This window comes from Ooceraea biroi, chromosome 12 (genome assembly GCF_003672135.1).
Source record: "Ooceraea biroi isolate clonal line C1 chromosome 12, Obir_v5.4, whole genome shotgun sequence".
Taxonomy (NCBI): Eukaryota; Metazoa; Arthropoda; class Insecta; order Hymenoptera; family Formicidae; genus Ooceraea; species Ooceraea biroi.
Genome location: NC_039517.1, coordinates 10,806,366 through 10,822,674, shown reverse-complemented (window position 1 = coordinate 10,822,674; position 16,309 = coordinate 10,806,366). Strand labels below are relative to the sequence as shown.

Below are 16,309 nucleotides of genomic sequence, written 5' to 3'. Positions count from 1 at the left end.
TAATGATTCACTGCTTTAAATGATTTTCCTTTGTTCATACATGTGCTATTTTACATACACATTAGTAGTTTATGCCTTTCAAAACTTAAAATAACTAGTATATTTCTCAAACTTGTTTTGTTAAAAACTTTTTAATAAACAATTACTACGTTTACACGAACACTACTTCTGTAGTAACTTACTGGAATTATAGTAACTTACGATAATTCACTGCGTGTAAACGAGGGTGACCTCCCGTACAGAAGTAGCGCTCGTGTAAACATAGTATATGACCGCCACCTATAACCTTATGAAGGTTACTCAGGAGGATGACCTCTATAACACATATGTTATTACCCGTCGCCAGGAGGCTCGCGTCTTCTTTCCGACAACCGATCCGACGACGCTCAGCTGATCGGCAGCTGACCAGCTCTTCGTTATGCCAGGTAGCCAACCCGGACATAACAATATTTTGGTAAATATGCATAAAAGGTTAGACTCACCGATGACATTGACCTTGTCATAACAGACGCGAGCCTCCTGGCGACCCGTCGCCAGGAGAATAAATAAACAACAGCGAAGAGAGGGATTCAGACGTGAGCTTGTAAACGACGGACGTGTATTGCATCCCGCTCTCGTTATAATAAATCTTAATCGCTTTTCTATAAAAGTGTCGTCTTATTTGGTGCGCGAGTGTCTCAGCGAGTGTGTGAGCGAGTGCGAGTGATGAGTCGAACGGAATCCGCCGCCCGGACATAACAATATGTTTTGTGTGCATTTGTGAGCGAAAGCGTAAGTAACTGAGTGCGGGGAAAGAAGGGATAATCTCATTCTCTGCCGAATCCGGAACCGCAAGGAGGATGCGACGAGATGTTGGGTCCCTTTTTCTATTTTTTTTGTTTTGTACTTTCGCTGATCACTTATCACTAATTATTACAAATCTGATCACTGATTATTACACATTTCCTTTTCCCCCTGTCCCCTTTCATCAAAAAACTCACACGGACGTATTTTGTTGTGACTCCATACATCATCCGAATTTCTGAATATACCATCTTCAAGCTCAATTTTCAAGGTGTTCCCTAACGCCCACGCACTTTTCAATTGTTTTATCGTATTCAGGAGGTCAAAATCTATAAAAAACACTATTCCTTTTACTTACAACATGTTGGGGAGAAATCGGCACTTTTTTAACATCGTTCGTCGGACAGTGTTATTAAACCGGACTTAGGGAATGAGATCCTAATTTGCCAAATTTACAAAAAACGAGGGCACAGCGCCGAGAAATATCGATTCCACGATCCTCAATCGCAAGCAGCCATAAATGTAGCTCAGGCAAGCACAATAGTTTGTCAAAATTGTTCTAAACCTGGTCATAGTGCTAAATCTTGTGGATTAAGTCTGGATAACGGCAAGAAAAATTTTATAATCTGTCAGTGGTGCGAGAAGCCTGGGCATTCAGCAAATAATTGCTGGTAAAAACAAAGTTCTGATCCCAATTTTAAACCTAAGATCGCGTGTCAACTTTGTAATAATTATGGTCATGTCGCGAAAGATTGCCGGTTAAAATTACCTCAAAGAGACGGCCCTTCTTGTCGATATTGTAAAGAACAAGGACACTTGATTGAAAGTTGTCAGTTGCGTATCATAAACAATAAACGAAACGGTAATTCCTAGGGAAACTACAACGGTCCTTTGAAATCGGGCGTACAACAAGGGACCGAACAAGCTCCACGCCCGTCAACGTCTCAGCAACCCAAAGAGAAACACAAGAAACGCGGCCAGTGACAGTAAACCTTGACAAATATAGTCGTTTACCTACTGTCAAAATTGATATTGATTACATTTTTACGGAAATATCTTTCATGTTAGACACAGGATCCGGACCTAATATTATTATAAGGAACATTTTCTCCCAAGAGAAGTTCGCATTAATTACGCAAAACACTTACAACTAAATGGTATTAATAAATATCCGGTATATACACTCGGTGAAACTGCATTATCACTTTTTAATACATCCGTCGTATTTCATATAGTATCAGACGATTTTCCAATATCTCAAGCCGGAATATTAGGAAACGATTTTTTTGTACACACGGGATCCAAGATTGATTACGCGGACGGATATTTAGAAATATCTGATATGAAAATACCCTTTTTTTCACCAGAAACTATCATCGTTCCCCCGCGATCCGAATCATCATTTTACATACGACTGCAAAATCCCGAGGTTAAGGTAGGCTATTTGCCGAAGATTAAATTAACACATGGAATTTATTTAGGAGACACCATCGCGGACAACGTTAACGGGAAAGCTCATTTGCCTATAATAAGTACTTTGGACAAAGAAGTGAAAATACGCGTGTCGATTTTACGAATGATACCCTTAAGTGAATATCTGGATGATCTGTTAGCGAATCTAAGCAATGTACAAAGGAACAAACAGAAGAAGGAGAGAAATACAGAAATGGAGAGTATAGAGGACTATGATAAAGGAGAACAAGAATGTTCCATCAAATTCAGTGATAACTCCTTGATAGGAGAATCCAATATTTACGGGGAGGGAAGTTTCCAAACCTCTCCAAAAGATATAAATTATTTAGGAATAAGTGAGGATCATCCACCCTCATTCCAGTATTCCTGTCCTGTCGAGTGCAATGAGGGAAGTTACCAAACCTCATTAGTCACTACGAGTTCAATTGAAGAAATAAAAGAACAAAATATGGTAAATATTGACAATAACGGAGACCGCCCTGATGACTTTGACCTTGACATATATTGTCAAGGTTACCTCTTAAGTAACCTTCAAAAGGTTTTAACCGTCGCTCGTTGTTTATTAAAAAGTTATTAACAAAAGTGTTTAATAATTTTCATGAATTTTCAGCTGTCCACGCGAAGCAAGGACTTGAGTTTGACATATATTACAAAGGTCACCTTCCCGAATAACTCGCATTAGGTTTCACCCGTCGCTCGTTGTTTGTTAAAAAGTTATTAATAAAAAAGTTTAATGAATAAAGCATAATTTTACGATACCATATACGTTTACGAAAGAGTATATTTGATGGAATTTTAGCTTTAACTCAGAAATAGGATTGGCTTAGGTTACATTTTCCGAAAGTGGAGCCCCGGACACATACGCTCGTTTTCAGCCCGCTTCGCGGGAGGGCGGGGAGGGAGGGGCTTTGCCCCTCCCCCCGCCGGAGCCAGTGTAAGAGATTTCACCATACAGATTTTGATAACCTGGTACACGGCATGGATCCCGGTTACGCCCCTCCCTCCGCTCTCCGCGAAGCGGGCTGAAAACGAGCGTATGTGTCCGGGACTCTAGTTTCGGAAATATCAGGTTAGGTTAGGTTAAAGCAGAGAATACTTTGTATTTAACTGTTTGTGCTTTTGGTTAAAGTGAAGAATACTTTGTACATGGTGGGGAAAAATTATTGGTCAAGCTTTCGCCAGTCGATTCTACTCGTCGAGATCGCCAACATTGCATCATAAACATGAGGCCGCAAAATTAACTTTCAAGGTCATTTTCAATGTCAAATTTATTTATTGGCTTAGTCGATTCTACTCGTCGAGCTGAACAAAAGTCTCAAAGGGACCATATGCCGGAAATCAATATTTTATAGAGAAATCTTCGTTTGAAGTTTTTTTGCCTGAAATTTCAAAAAAATCGATTTTTATGAAGTCAGAAAATAAATCTGATGCTTATAAAGTTCTTAAAATCATGTTCTGAATATCCTGATCATGATTAGCGAAAATCACTCCCCAAAAATGACCCTGAAAAATTCGTTTTCAAGGTCAAAAATCTGCTTAATCTACTCTTAGCGCTACCCAGGAACAACGACGTGGACGTGGTAGATTTCTGTTCCCTTCGGGGTGACTTGATTACAGTGAGTTCCCCTCGCCTCTCACCTCGGGGTGACTTAATTACAGTGAGTTCCCCTCGCCTCTCACCTCGGGGTGACTTGATTACAGTGAGTTCCCCTTGCCTCTCACTTTATCGTCGTCGACGCTACCTACGAACAAACAGAACTGACCCATCGGCCCCAATTAGCTCTGAGCAGTTGTGCTTGTCTGCCAGCTTCAATGTGACCACCACCGTTATCAATGCAAGCTTGGAGCCTCTCCACCAAATTATCTCGCACTCTACGGAGCACAGCTCGATTTCGTGCTAAAGTAGCAACCGCCTCTTCAATGCGATCTCGTAAATCCTGAGCTGTCCTTAAAGCCCTGCTTGACCCATAAACAATGGCTTTCAGAGCTCCCCAGAAATAAAAGTCCAGAGGGTTCAGGTCAGGTGAACGGGCGGGCCATAAGTGTGGCGCAGGATTACGACCGATCCATCGAGTTCCAAAAACTCGTTGTAAAAAAGCGCGGACTTGCTTGCCGAAATGCGGTGGAGCACCGTCATGCATAAAACAAATTCGATTACGGGCATTCCTCGGAACCATACGTCGCAGTCGATTCAGGAGAGTATGACGTAGAAACCGCAAATACTCAACGCTTGACAATCGGTTTGAGAGAAACACAGGAGCAATATAATCATTCCCGAGTATCCCTGCCCAAACATTGACTGAAAAACGGCCCTGCTGAACTCTTTGGACCATTGAGTGTGGATTGCGTCTGCGCCAGATGCGAACATTTTGCCGGTTCAAAATGGAAGTGCTGGAAAAACTGGATTCATCAGTGAACACTATATTTTTCAGAAAGTGCCGATATCTTCGGATCTTGCGAAGCATCCACCGACAAAAACGAAGACGAGCTGTGCGATCACCAGGTCGTAACTCATGCACTACCTGCACTTTGTAGGGTCGTAGGCCTTCCTCACGGAGAATGTGCAAGACTGTTTTATGATCAACCCCTACTCGCGCGCCTATGCGTCGTGATCCCATGACAGGATAAGTTCGAGCTAGAGCAATCACACGTTCCTCAATTCTCCAAGACACACGAGGACGACCTGCCCTACGGTGGCTAGCACCTGCAAAATTCATTTGCTCCTGATCATGTAATCGTTCATCGAGTCGTTGAAATTCTCGACGATCAGGCACGGACCCTGAACGTAATGGTCTGCCATTAGCTTGGCGTCGCAACCAACTAGCATAAAGAGCTCGTGCTAGTGTGTAATTACCATGAGCACGATCAATTGCTCGAAGCATTAGACGTTGGTCACGCCCATCCCGAAGCGCCCGATCACGACCACCACGTCGAGGCATGCTACAGCAACGTTATTCTTAGAAAAAATTTGGTAAAAAATTTAAACAATTTTTTTTTTATTTTACACTGAAAATTGATTCAAGATCAGCGGCGGTCTTCTAATAATCACGAAAAAGGTCTGGATATGGATGGAAAGCTTCTTAAGCACAAGTAACGAATGTCTTATGGAGCGATATATTATTCCTCTCCGAGGCAAATAACCGTTGCTTTAAGGAACCAACAGCCATTGAAATGTTACTGGGTACCAAGATACCCCGAAGGGAACACAATCTACCACGCCCACTTCGTTGTTCCTGGGTAGCGTTAAGAGTAGATTAAGCAGATTTTACATTCATCACAATTAATTTTACGAAATGTTTTGGCTTCTAAAAACTTCAAACGAAGATTTCTCTATGAAATATTGATTTCCGGCATATGGTCCCTTTGAGACTTCGTTCAGCTCGACGAGTAGAATCGACTAAGCCAATAAATAAATTTGACATTGAAAATGACCTTGAAAGTTAATTTTACGGCACCGTGTTTATGATGCAATGTTGGCGATCTCGACGAGTAGAATCGACTGGCGAAAGCTTGACCAATAATTTTTCCCCACCCTGTTCAGGGTGGAAAAAAATCATTGGTCGCCGCTTTATCAGGTGATTCTCCAGGTCGCGTTCGGCAAAGATCACCCCCATATATGGCCCCGCAAAATTGACCTTGACCTTCAAAATCAAGGTCAAATTTTTTTATTATCTTAAAAAATTCTACTCGTAGAGAGGAAGAAAAATCTCAAAGGAACCATGGGTCAAAAGTTAGTCCTTCTATCTGAAAAAAATTTTTTATTCCGCCCGTGAACATGAGCGTGAGCGTGACATCTTGCGCTCAGCACTGAGCGTCGCAAACACTCCGCGCCGTTAGGTGACGCCAAGGCTCACTGAGGAACCCGTATGCGAAAGTGCGCGAGCCAGGCTATAATCTCAGGCCGCTCGAGCTCGCCACTGCGACTCTTTTCCGAACCGCATTTTTGAGAGCGAAGTGCGCTGTGTGTTATCTCGGACGATTACGGGTGAAATATCCTGAATCATCATTCTCATATCATCCTTTCTAAAGGCTCTCTATAGTTTCTGGTGATCGTCTTAGTTTTGGTGCCGTCTCTTTGTGTTAGCCCGTCGGGCTAGTTATCCGAGGTCATCGATCTCACCTCGTTCATTCGAGATCGATATCTCTCTCTTGCCCTCAGGCGTTCTCTGTCCGCGCCTGCGAGCCATCTCGTCGAGATCACTCGATCTCCGGCTCTCGCCCTTCGGGCCTTCTCTACGGGATCGTTCGATCTCTCTCTCGCCTTCAGGCGATCTCTTCGAGATCACTAGATCTCCGTCTCTTCCCAGTTGCAACTCCTGATTAGGGCGCGGTAATTTGATACGGAAATATGGAACGTCGAAATCTACGCGGCCGAATTTTAAGGGATGCTCGTGCCCAACAGTAAATGCTCCGCGCTGTCGATGAGGCTTTTGGCGATTACGGAAGGGCTCGTGAAATTTATGCGAATTGGCTGCGAGACCGCGCAAACGGCCGGCCACTACGTCCGGGTGCCATTCCAGATCGAAGAGAGTTCCAACATCTTGAGGAACGTTTTCAAGATCAGGAACAATTCCAAATGCTCGGTGCTGGTCATCATAGAGCAGGACGACCTCGAGTCCATTGGCGCACCGAAGAACGCGTTATTGCGTTGGCATGAGCGTTCCCTGTCATGGGGTCTCGTCGTATTGCCGCGTGTGTGGGAATAACTCACCCGACGGTCCTCCGCATAATACGCGAGGAGGGCTTGCGACCATATAGAGTGCAGGTAGTGCAAGAACTACGGCCTGGCGATCTTCGTGCTCGTAAGCAATTTTGCCAATGGATGCTAGGAAAACTTCGTAGAAACCCCGATTTTTTAGAGAATGTGCTGTTCACAGACGAGTCTAGTTTCTCCAGCACGAGCATTTTAAATAGACAAAACGTCCGGATCTGGGCTGAAAGAAACCCTCATGCTATGATGCAACGTGTGCATCAAGGGCGTTTTGCTGTTAATGTGTGGGCAGGAATTGTCGGAAACAATTATGTCGGTCCGGTTTACTTACCGAATCGGCTGAACAGCGCCCGGTATCTGGCATTCTTGCAACGTGATTTGTTGCGTCGATTGCGGAGACTTATTCCTCGCCATCAACGCAATAACATTTATTTTATGCACGATGGTGCACCACCACATTTTGGTAGGGAAGTGCGAGCCTATCTTGACTGATTCTTTGGAACCCGGTGGATAGGAAGCAGACCCGCACCACACTTGTGGCCACCACGCTCTCCCGATCTGAATCCTTTGGATTTCTTTTTTTGGGGAGCGCTTAAGGGCATCGTCTATAGGTCAGGTAGAGCGGTGAGGTCAGCGCGAAATTTGAGACAGCGAATTGATCAGGGGTTGGCCACATTGGCTCAAAAGGGAGATGTCTTGGCCAGGGTGAGGGAAAATCTGAAAGAGAGACTGCGAACTTGCTTGCGAAATGGCGGTCACCACATAGAGGCTGGTGAGCAAGCACGAATGCTCAGAGCTATTGGAGCCAACGGATCAGTCCTCTATGTTCTTCGTTAGACACGCGCGAATAAAAAATTTTTTTCAGGTAGGACTAACTTTTGACCCATAGTTCCTTTGAGAATTTTCTTCTTTTCTACTAGAAGAATTTTTTAAGATAATAAAAAAAGTTGACCTTGATTTTGAAGGTCAAGGTCAATTTTACGGGGCCATATATGGGGTGATCTTTGCCGAACGCGACCTGGAGAATCACTTGATAAAGCGGCGACCAATAATTTTTTTCCACCTTGTACATACCTATATACTGATACTGATAATTAATAATACAAGAAACAATTATACCATACATTTAATATAAGAATATCATTTAGCGTGACGTATTTATTTATATAAAACCTCATTTCATTACAAAAAAAAAAACAAGATTCGAACGAGCGACGTCCAGCGTATTAGTTTGGCGCCTTCTTCGCCGGGCTATGCTCGCTACTTGCAACTTGTAAACTACTGCGCATTGGCAAGAGTTACATGACAGTTTGTTAGTGGGAAGGGTGTACAACAACCTATTAAAAGTTGAACGAAACCTGAGGGGTCACACTTTGGTCCTCCCCTTTTCAGATTGACCAGGGTGATTTCCACCTTCGTTCCTATGAATTGCGTTGTTCGATCCTCTTTTCCTGGCTGGTTCTCAAAGGAGTTAATATCTCTCATTAGGATTAAAAAACTGGCGCATCGTAATTATAAGCGGACTCATTCTTATGCTGATTATTTGGTTTTCTCTCATCTCAGAGAAAATTGTAAAGCCTTGTCTGCTGTGTGTTGGTCGGCTTATGTTAGAAAAACTGAGGATGCTCTAGCATCGGATGCGAGAGTTTTTTGGAGCTTTATTAAGAATGCTCGATCCTCGAAGCCTCATGCGGTGCGTATTTGTCATAATGATACATTCTTGGACAATGATGAGGCAATTGCGAATTGTTTTGCGGACCACTTTGAGTCTGTATACTCGCGTAATGTTGACCATATCAGTCACTTCTCGGTGCAGGAGAGCCTGGATATATCCATGCTTGATATATCTGAGGTAGAGATCTTTAATGCCATTAACTCGTTATCCTTGAATGGCGGTACTGGTTTGGACGGGATTCCTCCATCATTTATTAAATCATGTAGTTTTATTATGTCTTACATATTGTGTTTATTATTTAAGAAATCTTTGAATGATGGGGTGTTCCCAGCTGTTTGGAAGCAGTGTCTAGTTTTGCTCATGTTTAAGGATGGCGATCAAACGCGAGTTGGTCATATTACAGACCTATTTGTAAGCAGAATGTCATTCCAAAAATTCTTGATTGTATTGTGGCGCACAAGTTAAGCTCTTTATGTAAAAATGTGGTAAATCTACCGATTAGCGTACCCACCTCCTATCACCTTGTCCTTGACATATATTATAGAGGTCACCCTCCTGAGTGACCTTCAAAATGTTTTAGCCGTCGGTCGTTGTTTACTAAAAAGTTATTAACAAAAGAAGTTTAATGATTTTGCACGCATTTTCAGCCGTCCACGACAAGCAAAAGGTTATATTTTCCGAAACTGGAGCCCCGGACACATACGCTCGGTTTCAGTCCGCTTCGCGGGAGGGCGGGGGGCAGGGGCTTCGCCCCCCTCCTTCCCCGCCAGAACCAGTGTAACCGATTTTACCGTACAGATTTTGATCACCTGGTACACGGCACGGATCCCGGCGAGGGGGTAAAGCCCTTGCCCCCCGCCCTGCCGCGAAGCGGGCTGAAAACGAGCATATGTGTCCGAGGCTCCAGTTTCGGAAAATATAACCTAACCAGGTTAGGTTAGGTTAGGTTAAAGCAGAGAATACTTTGTATTTAACTGTTTATGCTTTTGGTTAAAGTGAAGAATACTTTGTACTTATATTAAAAGAAACTATTCTATATATTAACGATTCACTGCTTTAAATGACTTTCCTTCCTTCGTTCATATACATATTCGTTGTTTATATCTTTCAATATTCAAAATAACTACTATATTTGCAAAATTTCTTTTATTAATAACTTTTTCATAAACAATGATCGACGACTAAAACCTAGTGCGGGTTATTCGGGAAGGTGACCTTTGTAATATATGTCAATATTATGTTCTTGGTTCGCGTAGACAGCTGAAAATTAGTGCAAAATCATTAAACTTCTTTTGTTAATAACTATTTAGTAAACAACGACCGACGGTTAAAACTTGCACAATGTTACTTAGAGAGGTGACCTCTATAATATATGTCAAGGACAAGGTGATAGGAGGTGGGTACGCTAATCGGTAGATTTACCAAAAATGTTATTATTGAGGAGCAGCATGGCTTTATCTCCGGGCGATCTACGTTAACTAATCTCCTAATTTACGGTGGCTATTTATCATCATCTATTGAACTTGGATTCCAGGTGGATGCTGTCTATACCGATTTCAGCAGGCTTTTGATAAGGTTGACCACCTAATTTTGATAAATAAGTTACGTCAGCTTGGTGTGGGTGGGGTTTTACTGCGCTGGCTTCTTAGTTTCTTATCTGGCAGAACGCAGACGGTCAAGTTTGGTGATTGTCTCTCGAGACCTATCGTTGTTACATCAGGTGTCCCACAGGGCTCTCACCTGGGTCCCATTCTTTTTATTTTATTCATAAATGTGACATTGCGCGATGCTTTTTACATAGTACGTTTTTATTATATGCTGATGATCTTAAGATTTTTCGTCGGATTATGGGCCCGGGTGATGCACTTCTGTTACAGGATGACCTTAATCGACTTGAAGCTTGGTGCGGGGATAACCACTTACACCTAAATCTTGATAAGTGCCATGTTGTTCACTTCGGTCGTAAGCTTAATCCATGCTATTTCAGCTATAGTATCAATTCTGAACCTCTTCGCGTAGTTTCCGTTGTTAGGGATTTGGGAGTGACATTCTGTCAAGACGTGACATTTAAGACGCATATTCAGAATATTGTATCTATTGCGTTGAAGAATCTCGGTTTTATTCTCAGATAGGGTAAGCAGTTTAATAATATTAATACCTTTAAATTATTGTTTTATGCCTTGGTTCGTTCAAGGTTGGAGTATTGCTCTTCCGTGTGGTACCCGTATTATGGATATCAGATTGATCTAATTGAGCGTGTGCAGTATAGGTTTCTGCGCTTTGCGAGCTATCACCTGGGGAAACTTATGCCATGGGATTGTCATGATTATCTACCGATTCTATCTGATCTTAATATGATGTCCTTGCGTGATAGGAGAATTCTAAATGACCTTCTGTTTATTTTTAAGCTCATAAATTGTATGATTGACTGTCCGTCTATTTTAGCCTCTATAGGGCTGAGCGTTCCGATTGCGAATCTAAGACACCGTCCATTATTTTTTGTTGACTATCATAGAACTTTATACGGTTCAAAGTCTTTTACTTCTAGAGTTTGTTTTGATGCCAATTCCGTCTCAATGTCGGTTGATTTTTTTAATAGTAGTGTGACTGCATTTACATCCGCGATAATTCGCTTACTCTCGTAGTTATTACTTACTGTCTTCTGTATATATTTTATATTTTGCACATAATATATTTTCTTTATACTTTTTTGCGCTTTGCTATTTTTTTGTATTTTATTTGTTTTTTTTTCTTGTGTGTATACTAAAGGGCATTGCCCGTTAATAAAGCTTATTATTATTATTAACAATGTCTGCAATGTCAACTGAAAAAATTAGAGTCAAAACTAAACAGCCGATGATAATCACCAATACACCAGGTGCAGCCTTCGATAAAGTCGCTATGGATATCGTAGGACCCTTGCCGAGAACGGACAGGGGCAATGAATATATCTTAACCCTTCAGGACCAATTGACTAAATTTTACTTGGGAATACCATTACCTGATCAAACTTCCGCGACCATAGCAGAAGCATTTGTGAACAAATTCATCTGTGTATTCGGAGCACCTAAAGCAATATTAACTGACCAAGGAAGAAATTTCATCAGCGATTTAATGAAAAAATTAGCAAAAATATTTAAAATTCGAAAATTTCGAACTACCGCATTCCATCCACAATCAAATGGATCGTTGGAAAGATTACACCACGCGTTAGGCGAGTACCTTAAACAATACGTTAACGAACAAAAACACTGGGACCGGTGGGTTGATCTCGCAATATTTAATTATCACAACAAACTTACCTTTTTAAAAAAAGGTACAAAAAAAGCGCCAAGTATATGCGCCCGAAGTTCTTTCAAAAAAGAACTCTACACACCCGAAGTTCTTTCAAAAAAGAACTCTACACGCCCGAAGTTCTTTCAAAAAAGAACTCTACGCGCCCGAAGTTCTTTCAAAAAAGAACTCTACGCGCCCGAAGTTCTTTCAAAAAAGAACTCTACAAAACTAATGATATCAACAAATTGCGCCAACTACAATGGGTATTTATGCAAACCAGAAAATCTATTACTTTTTATTATTACTCTTTGGCCGATATTCATTGTTGATTCTTATTTAAGACCATCTTAAGTACATTCATAAGATATTTGAATTGATACGAATAAATATTTTAATACATATACATATATAAATATGTCAATACAAATGTGTTTTTTGAAAATACTTGGCGCTGCTAAACCGAATAAAAAATTTTCTTAGTATTTAAATGATCTAAACATTACAATAATTTGCTTAGCCTCTAATTTACACAACTTGCCGAAATACATAAAATATATGTACAAATGTAGTTAATTACACTTATTCTATACTTAACTCTAATGTCTCTCACACACGCGCGCGCGCGCGCACGAGAGAGAGAGACACACACACACCTAACTTACATAACACAATCCCCGAAATACACACACACACATACATTCACAAGAGAGGAAGAAAGAGAATAAGGCAATTAACATATTGGTTCGATTTGTTGAGAATTTTGTATTCGGTTTAGCAGCGCCAAGTATTTTCAAAAAACACATTTGTATTGACATATTTATATATGTATATGTATTAAAATATTTATTCGTATCAATTCAAATATCTTATGAATGTACTTAAGATGGTCTTAAATAAGAATCAACAATGAATATCGGCCAAAGAGTAATAATAAAAAGTAATAGATTTTGTGGTTGTATAAATACACATTGTAGTTGGCGCAATTTGTTGATATCATTAGTTTTGTAAAGTTCTTTTTTTAAAGAACTTCGGGTGCATAGAGTTCTCTTTTGAAAGAACTTCGGGCGCGTATACTTGGCGCTTTTTTTGTACTTTTTTTAAAAAAGGTAATTTTGTTGTGATTTCACACATTTTGTAGGGTGAAGTATTCTTTTTTATACTATATGAGGAGATGAATACCATAAACAGATGTATGTAAAAATGGTGAAAGTATTTAATTATTACATGATCAAATGTCAATCAGAATTTTATTCCTTAATTCATAATCACTTATATGTCTATATTATGCACAATACGTTAAATATATTCTCATTCACTCGCGCTCTCTCTCCCTTGTCCTCTCGCCTTCTCGCTCTCTCACTCCCTCCCTCCCTCCCTCGTCCTCTCGTTCTCTCGCTCTGTCGCTCTTTCATTCATTCGCTGTCTCGCTCTCTCATTCACTTGCTCTCTAGTTTTCTCGATAATAAATAATTTTAATTTTTATTGTGTAATTTTATGTATTATGTCTAATAATAAAGTAAATAATATCACTAGCTCTTTCGCTCTCTCACTCACTCGCCCTCTCGCTCTCTCATTCACTCGCTCTCTCGCTCTCTCACTCACTCGTTCTCTCGCAAATATATCTTTTCTCACTCCAACTTCTTGCACTACATCGCGTCGTACACTTGTCGTATACCGACCGGCGGAAATGCTGTCCGTATATCCGTGTGACTTACACATGACGGTCGGGTCGATAAGTTAGAGTTTTCTAATGTAGAGCCTCTACATACGATCGTTATGTGTGAGTCACACGGATATACCGACAGCATGAGATCGGCGCTGCTGCCACCTATCGGAGCAAAACTGTACTGTACAAACGACGATGACAATAATGATGATGATGTTTCTTAATCGAAAATTTACCAATTTCAGATTTTGCATCACAATATTTCCGCTCGTAGGGCACGTAGGAGAAAAATAAAAACACTTTTATTACATAATTCGACCCCAAGCTATCCATTGAGCCTACTTAGAAGTTGATCGGATCAGCCGTTATTGAGATGCGATAATCTAAGCGTCTCTGAAAACGTCGCGTCGCGTAATAGTACACGGTCGGTCTCGCTGCGTGTATCTCGCTGCGCGTATACTTGGCGCGAGACACTACCGTGTCTCTTGACAGTTACATTGTTAAGTTAAAAATTGTAACATTAATATTAATATAATTGTCTAAATTATTTTGTATTAGTTTTTGTTAATAATGTTTTAACAAATAATTAGCAGCTAAACTTTTTTGGCGATTACTCAGGAGAGTAAAACCTATGTAAAGTCAAGACGATTCAACATAATTGTCCTATTCTAAACATATTCTAAATATATATTTCTAAACATATGTTTATAACATATAAACATATGTTTAGAATAGGGCAATCATGTTGAATCGTCTTGACTTTACTTCTCTCATAGTTTCCGAGATATTCGCAATTATCTTTGAAAAATAGTTTCTTCGCGATATCGCGAACGGAGCGTCCTAGAGGGTTCGTTCAGGGCCCATTCGACGGGGTTTTCGAGCCGCGTCGAATGAGCCCCCGTACGAACCCTCTATCTCTCATAGTTTCCGAGATATTTGCAATTTTCTTTGACAAACAGTTTTTTCGCGATATCTCGCGAACGGAGCGTCCTATACTGCGTTCACGGAGAGAACGACCACGCTTCGCGCAGCTTTGGGCAGAGTAGGGGGGGACTCGAGCGCGCTACCCACTGCTGTATGCGCTAGCGCGGGCCCCTTCTACCGACTGGGCCAGACTTGACACGCTGCCATATGCGCACACAATCGAAGAATCGTGTACGTGTGCCACTCGGCGCTCGGCACAGCCAATGCCCGAGCACCGAGCGGCACACGTACACGATTCTTCGATTGTGTGCGCGTGTGGCAGCGTGTCAAGTCTGCCACCACTGCTGTAGCCGGCTCTGGCCTACGAGACGCCACGCCCATTTTCGGGCGTGGAGAGGGCGGGATCTGACCGTACCAGACGAAAAGCGTGGTCGTTCTCTCCGTGAACGCAGTATAGAGGGTTCGTTCAGGGCTTATTCGACGGGGATTTTCGACACTTAAAATCGGACACCCTATATGTGGCGTTGCGTGGTCTATAAAAAATTGGACACCCTATATATTAGAATCCAAAGTCAACACCCAGTATATTAGAATGGATCACTTAAAATCGGACACTCTATATGTGGCGTGGTCTATAATAAAAAAATTGGACACCCTATATATTAGAATCCAAAGTCAACACCCAGTATATTAGAAGCGAAGAATCAACACTCAGTATATTAAAATAAGATAAAATGAGTACCCTATATATTAAAAGACCGACTGCTGCTGTTGCCATCTAGGAATAGAAAAATGTACTGCACAAACGACGACGACGATAATGATAACGACTTTTCTTAATAAAAAATTTTCCAATTTCAGACTTTGCATCGTAATATCTGCACTCGTAATGCACATAGAAAAAAAATAAAAAAACTTTTCTTATATAATTCAACCCCAAACTATCCATTGAGGTTACTCTGAAAATGATCTTTTCAGAGGTTATTAAGATCTGATAAAACGTCGCTTCGCGTATACTTGGCGCGAGACACTACCGTGTCTCTTGATAATACTAGCGTACACGAAGCTACGAAACACACTCCATATGAATTAATATATGGCAAAATAGCTCGGATTCCGTCTCACGATTCCTTAACCCCCGATGATAAATTAACTACCTATAACGATTACCTAGTTAACCTGATTACACAATTGCACAAAATTCAAGCAACCGCCCGTGAAAACGTTATCCAGGCTAAACACAAATCCAAAAGATACTATGATCGTAAAATAAATCCACAAAACTTCAAACCAGGTGACCAGGTATTTTTAAAAGGACCGAAACCAGGAAAATTTGGAGACCAATATATAGGACCACATGAGGTTCTAGAAATACTAAATAAAAATAATCTGAGGATTAGGATTAAAAAGAATAGCAAAATAGTTCATCCTAATCGATCTAGAAAATCGTACATCACGTCTTAACATGAAAATAACCGTTTTTCAAGATTTCAGATGGAACTATTAAACAAGAACATTTTACTCTTCATAACATTACTGATAAAATAAACAATAATCAATATTGTAAAGTTTGAACGAAATCGGAAAGGAAAGAGCTCTCCTTCATATTTACCAATTTTTTTGTTTTTTCGGTTGTTGTATGAGTTATCGATTTTTTCTTTGCGGCACAAGTCAACACATGTATAGCACAATATAGTACAGTCATACAAGTTCTAAATTCTAAAAGTACAGGGCTAGTAAAAATGTGTTTTTTTATTTCTTCTGAAAAGTGCTTCAAATTATTGAGTTGCAGTTTGCGCAA

The 16,309-nt window shown here is 40.9% G+C and overlaps 1 protein-coding gene across 2 annotated transcripts in view; it reads left to right on the top strand.

Moving 5' to 3' along the window:
* The window catches only part of LOC105279524 (Bardet-Biedl syndrome 4 protein homolog), a 113,161-nt gene that overhangs the window by 92,960 nt on the left and 3,892 nt on the right, over window positions 1-16,309 (top strand). The window lies entirely within an intron of this gene.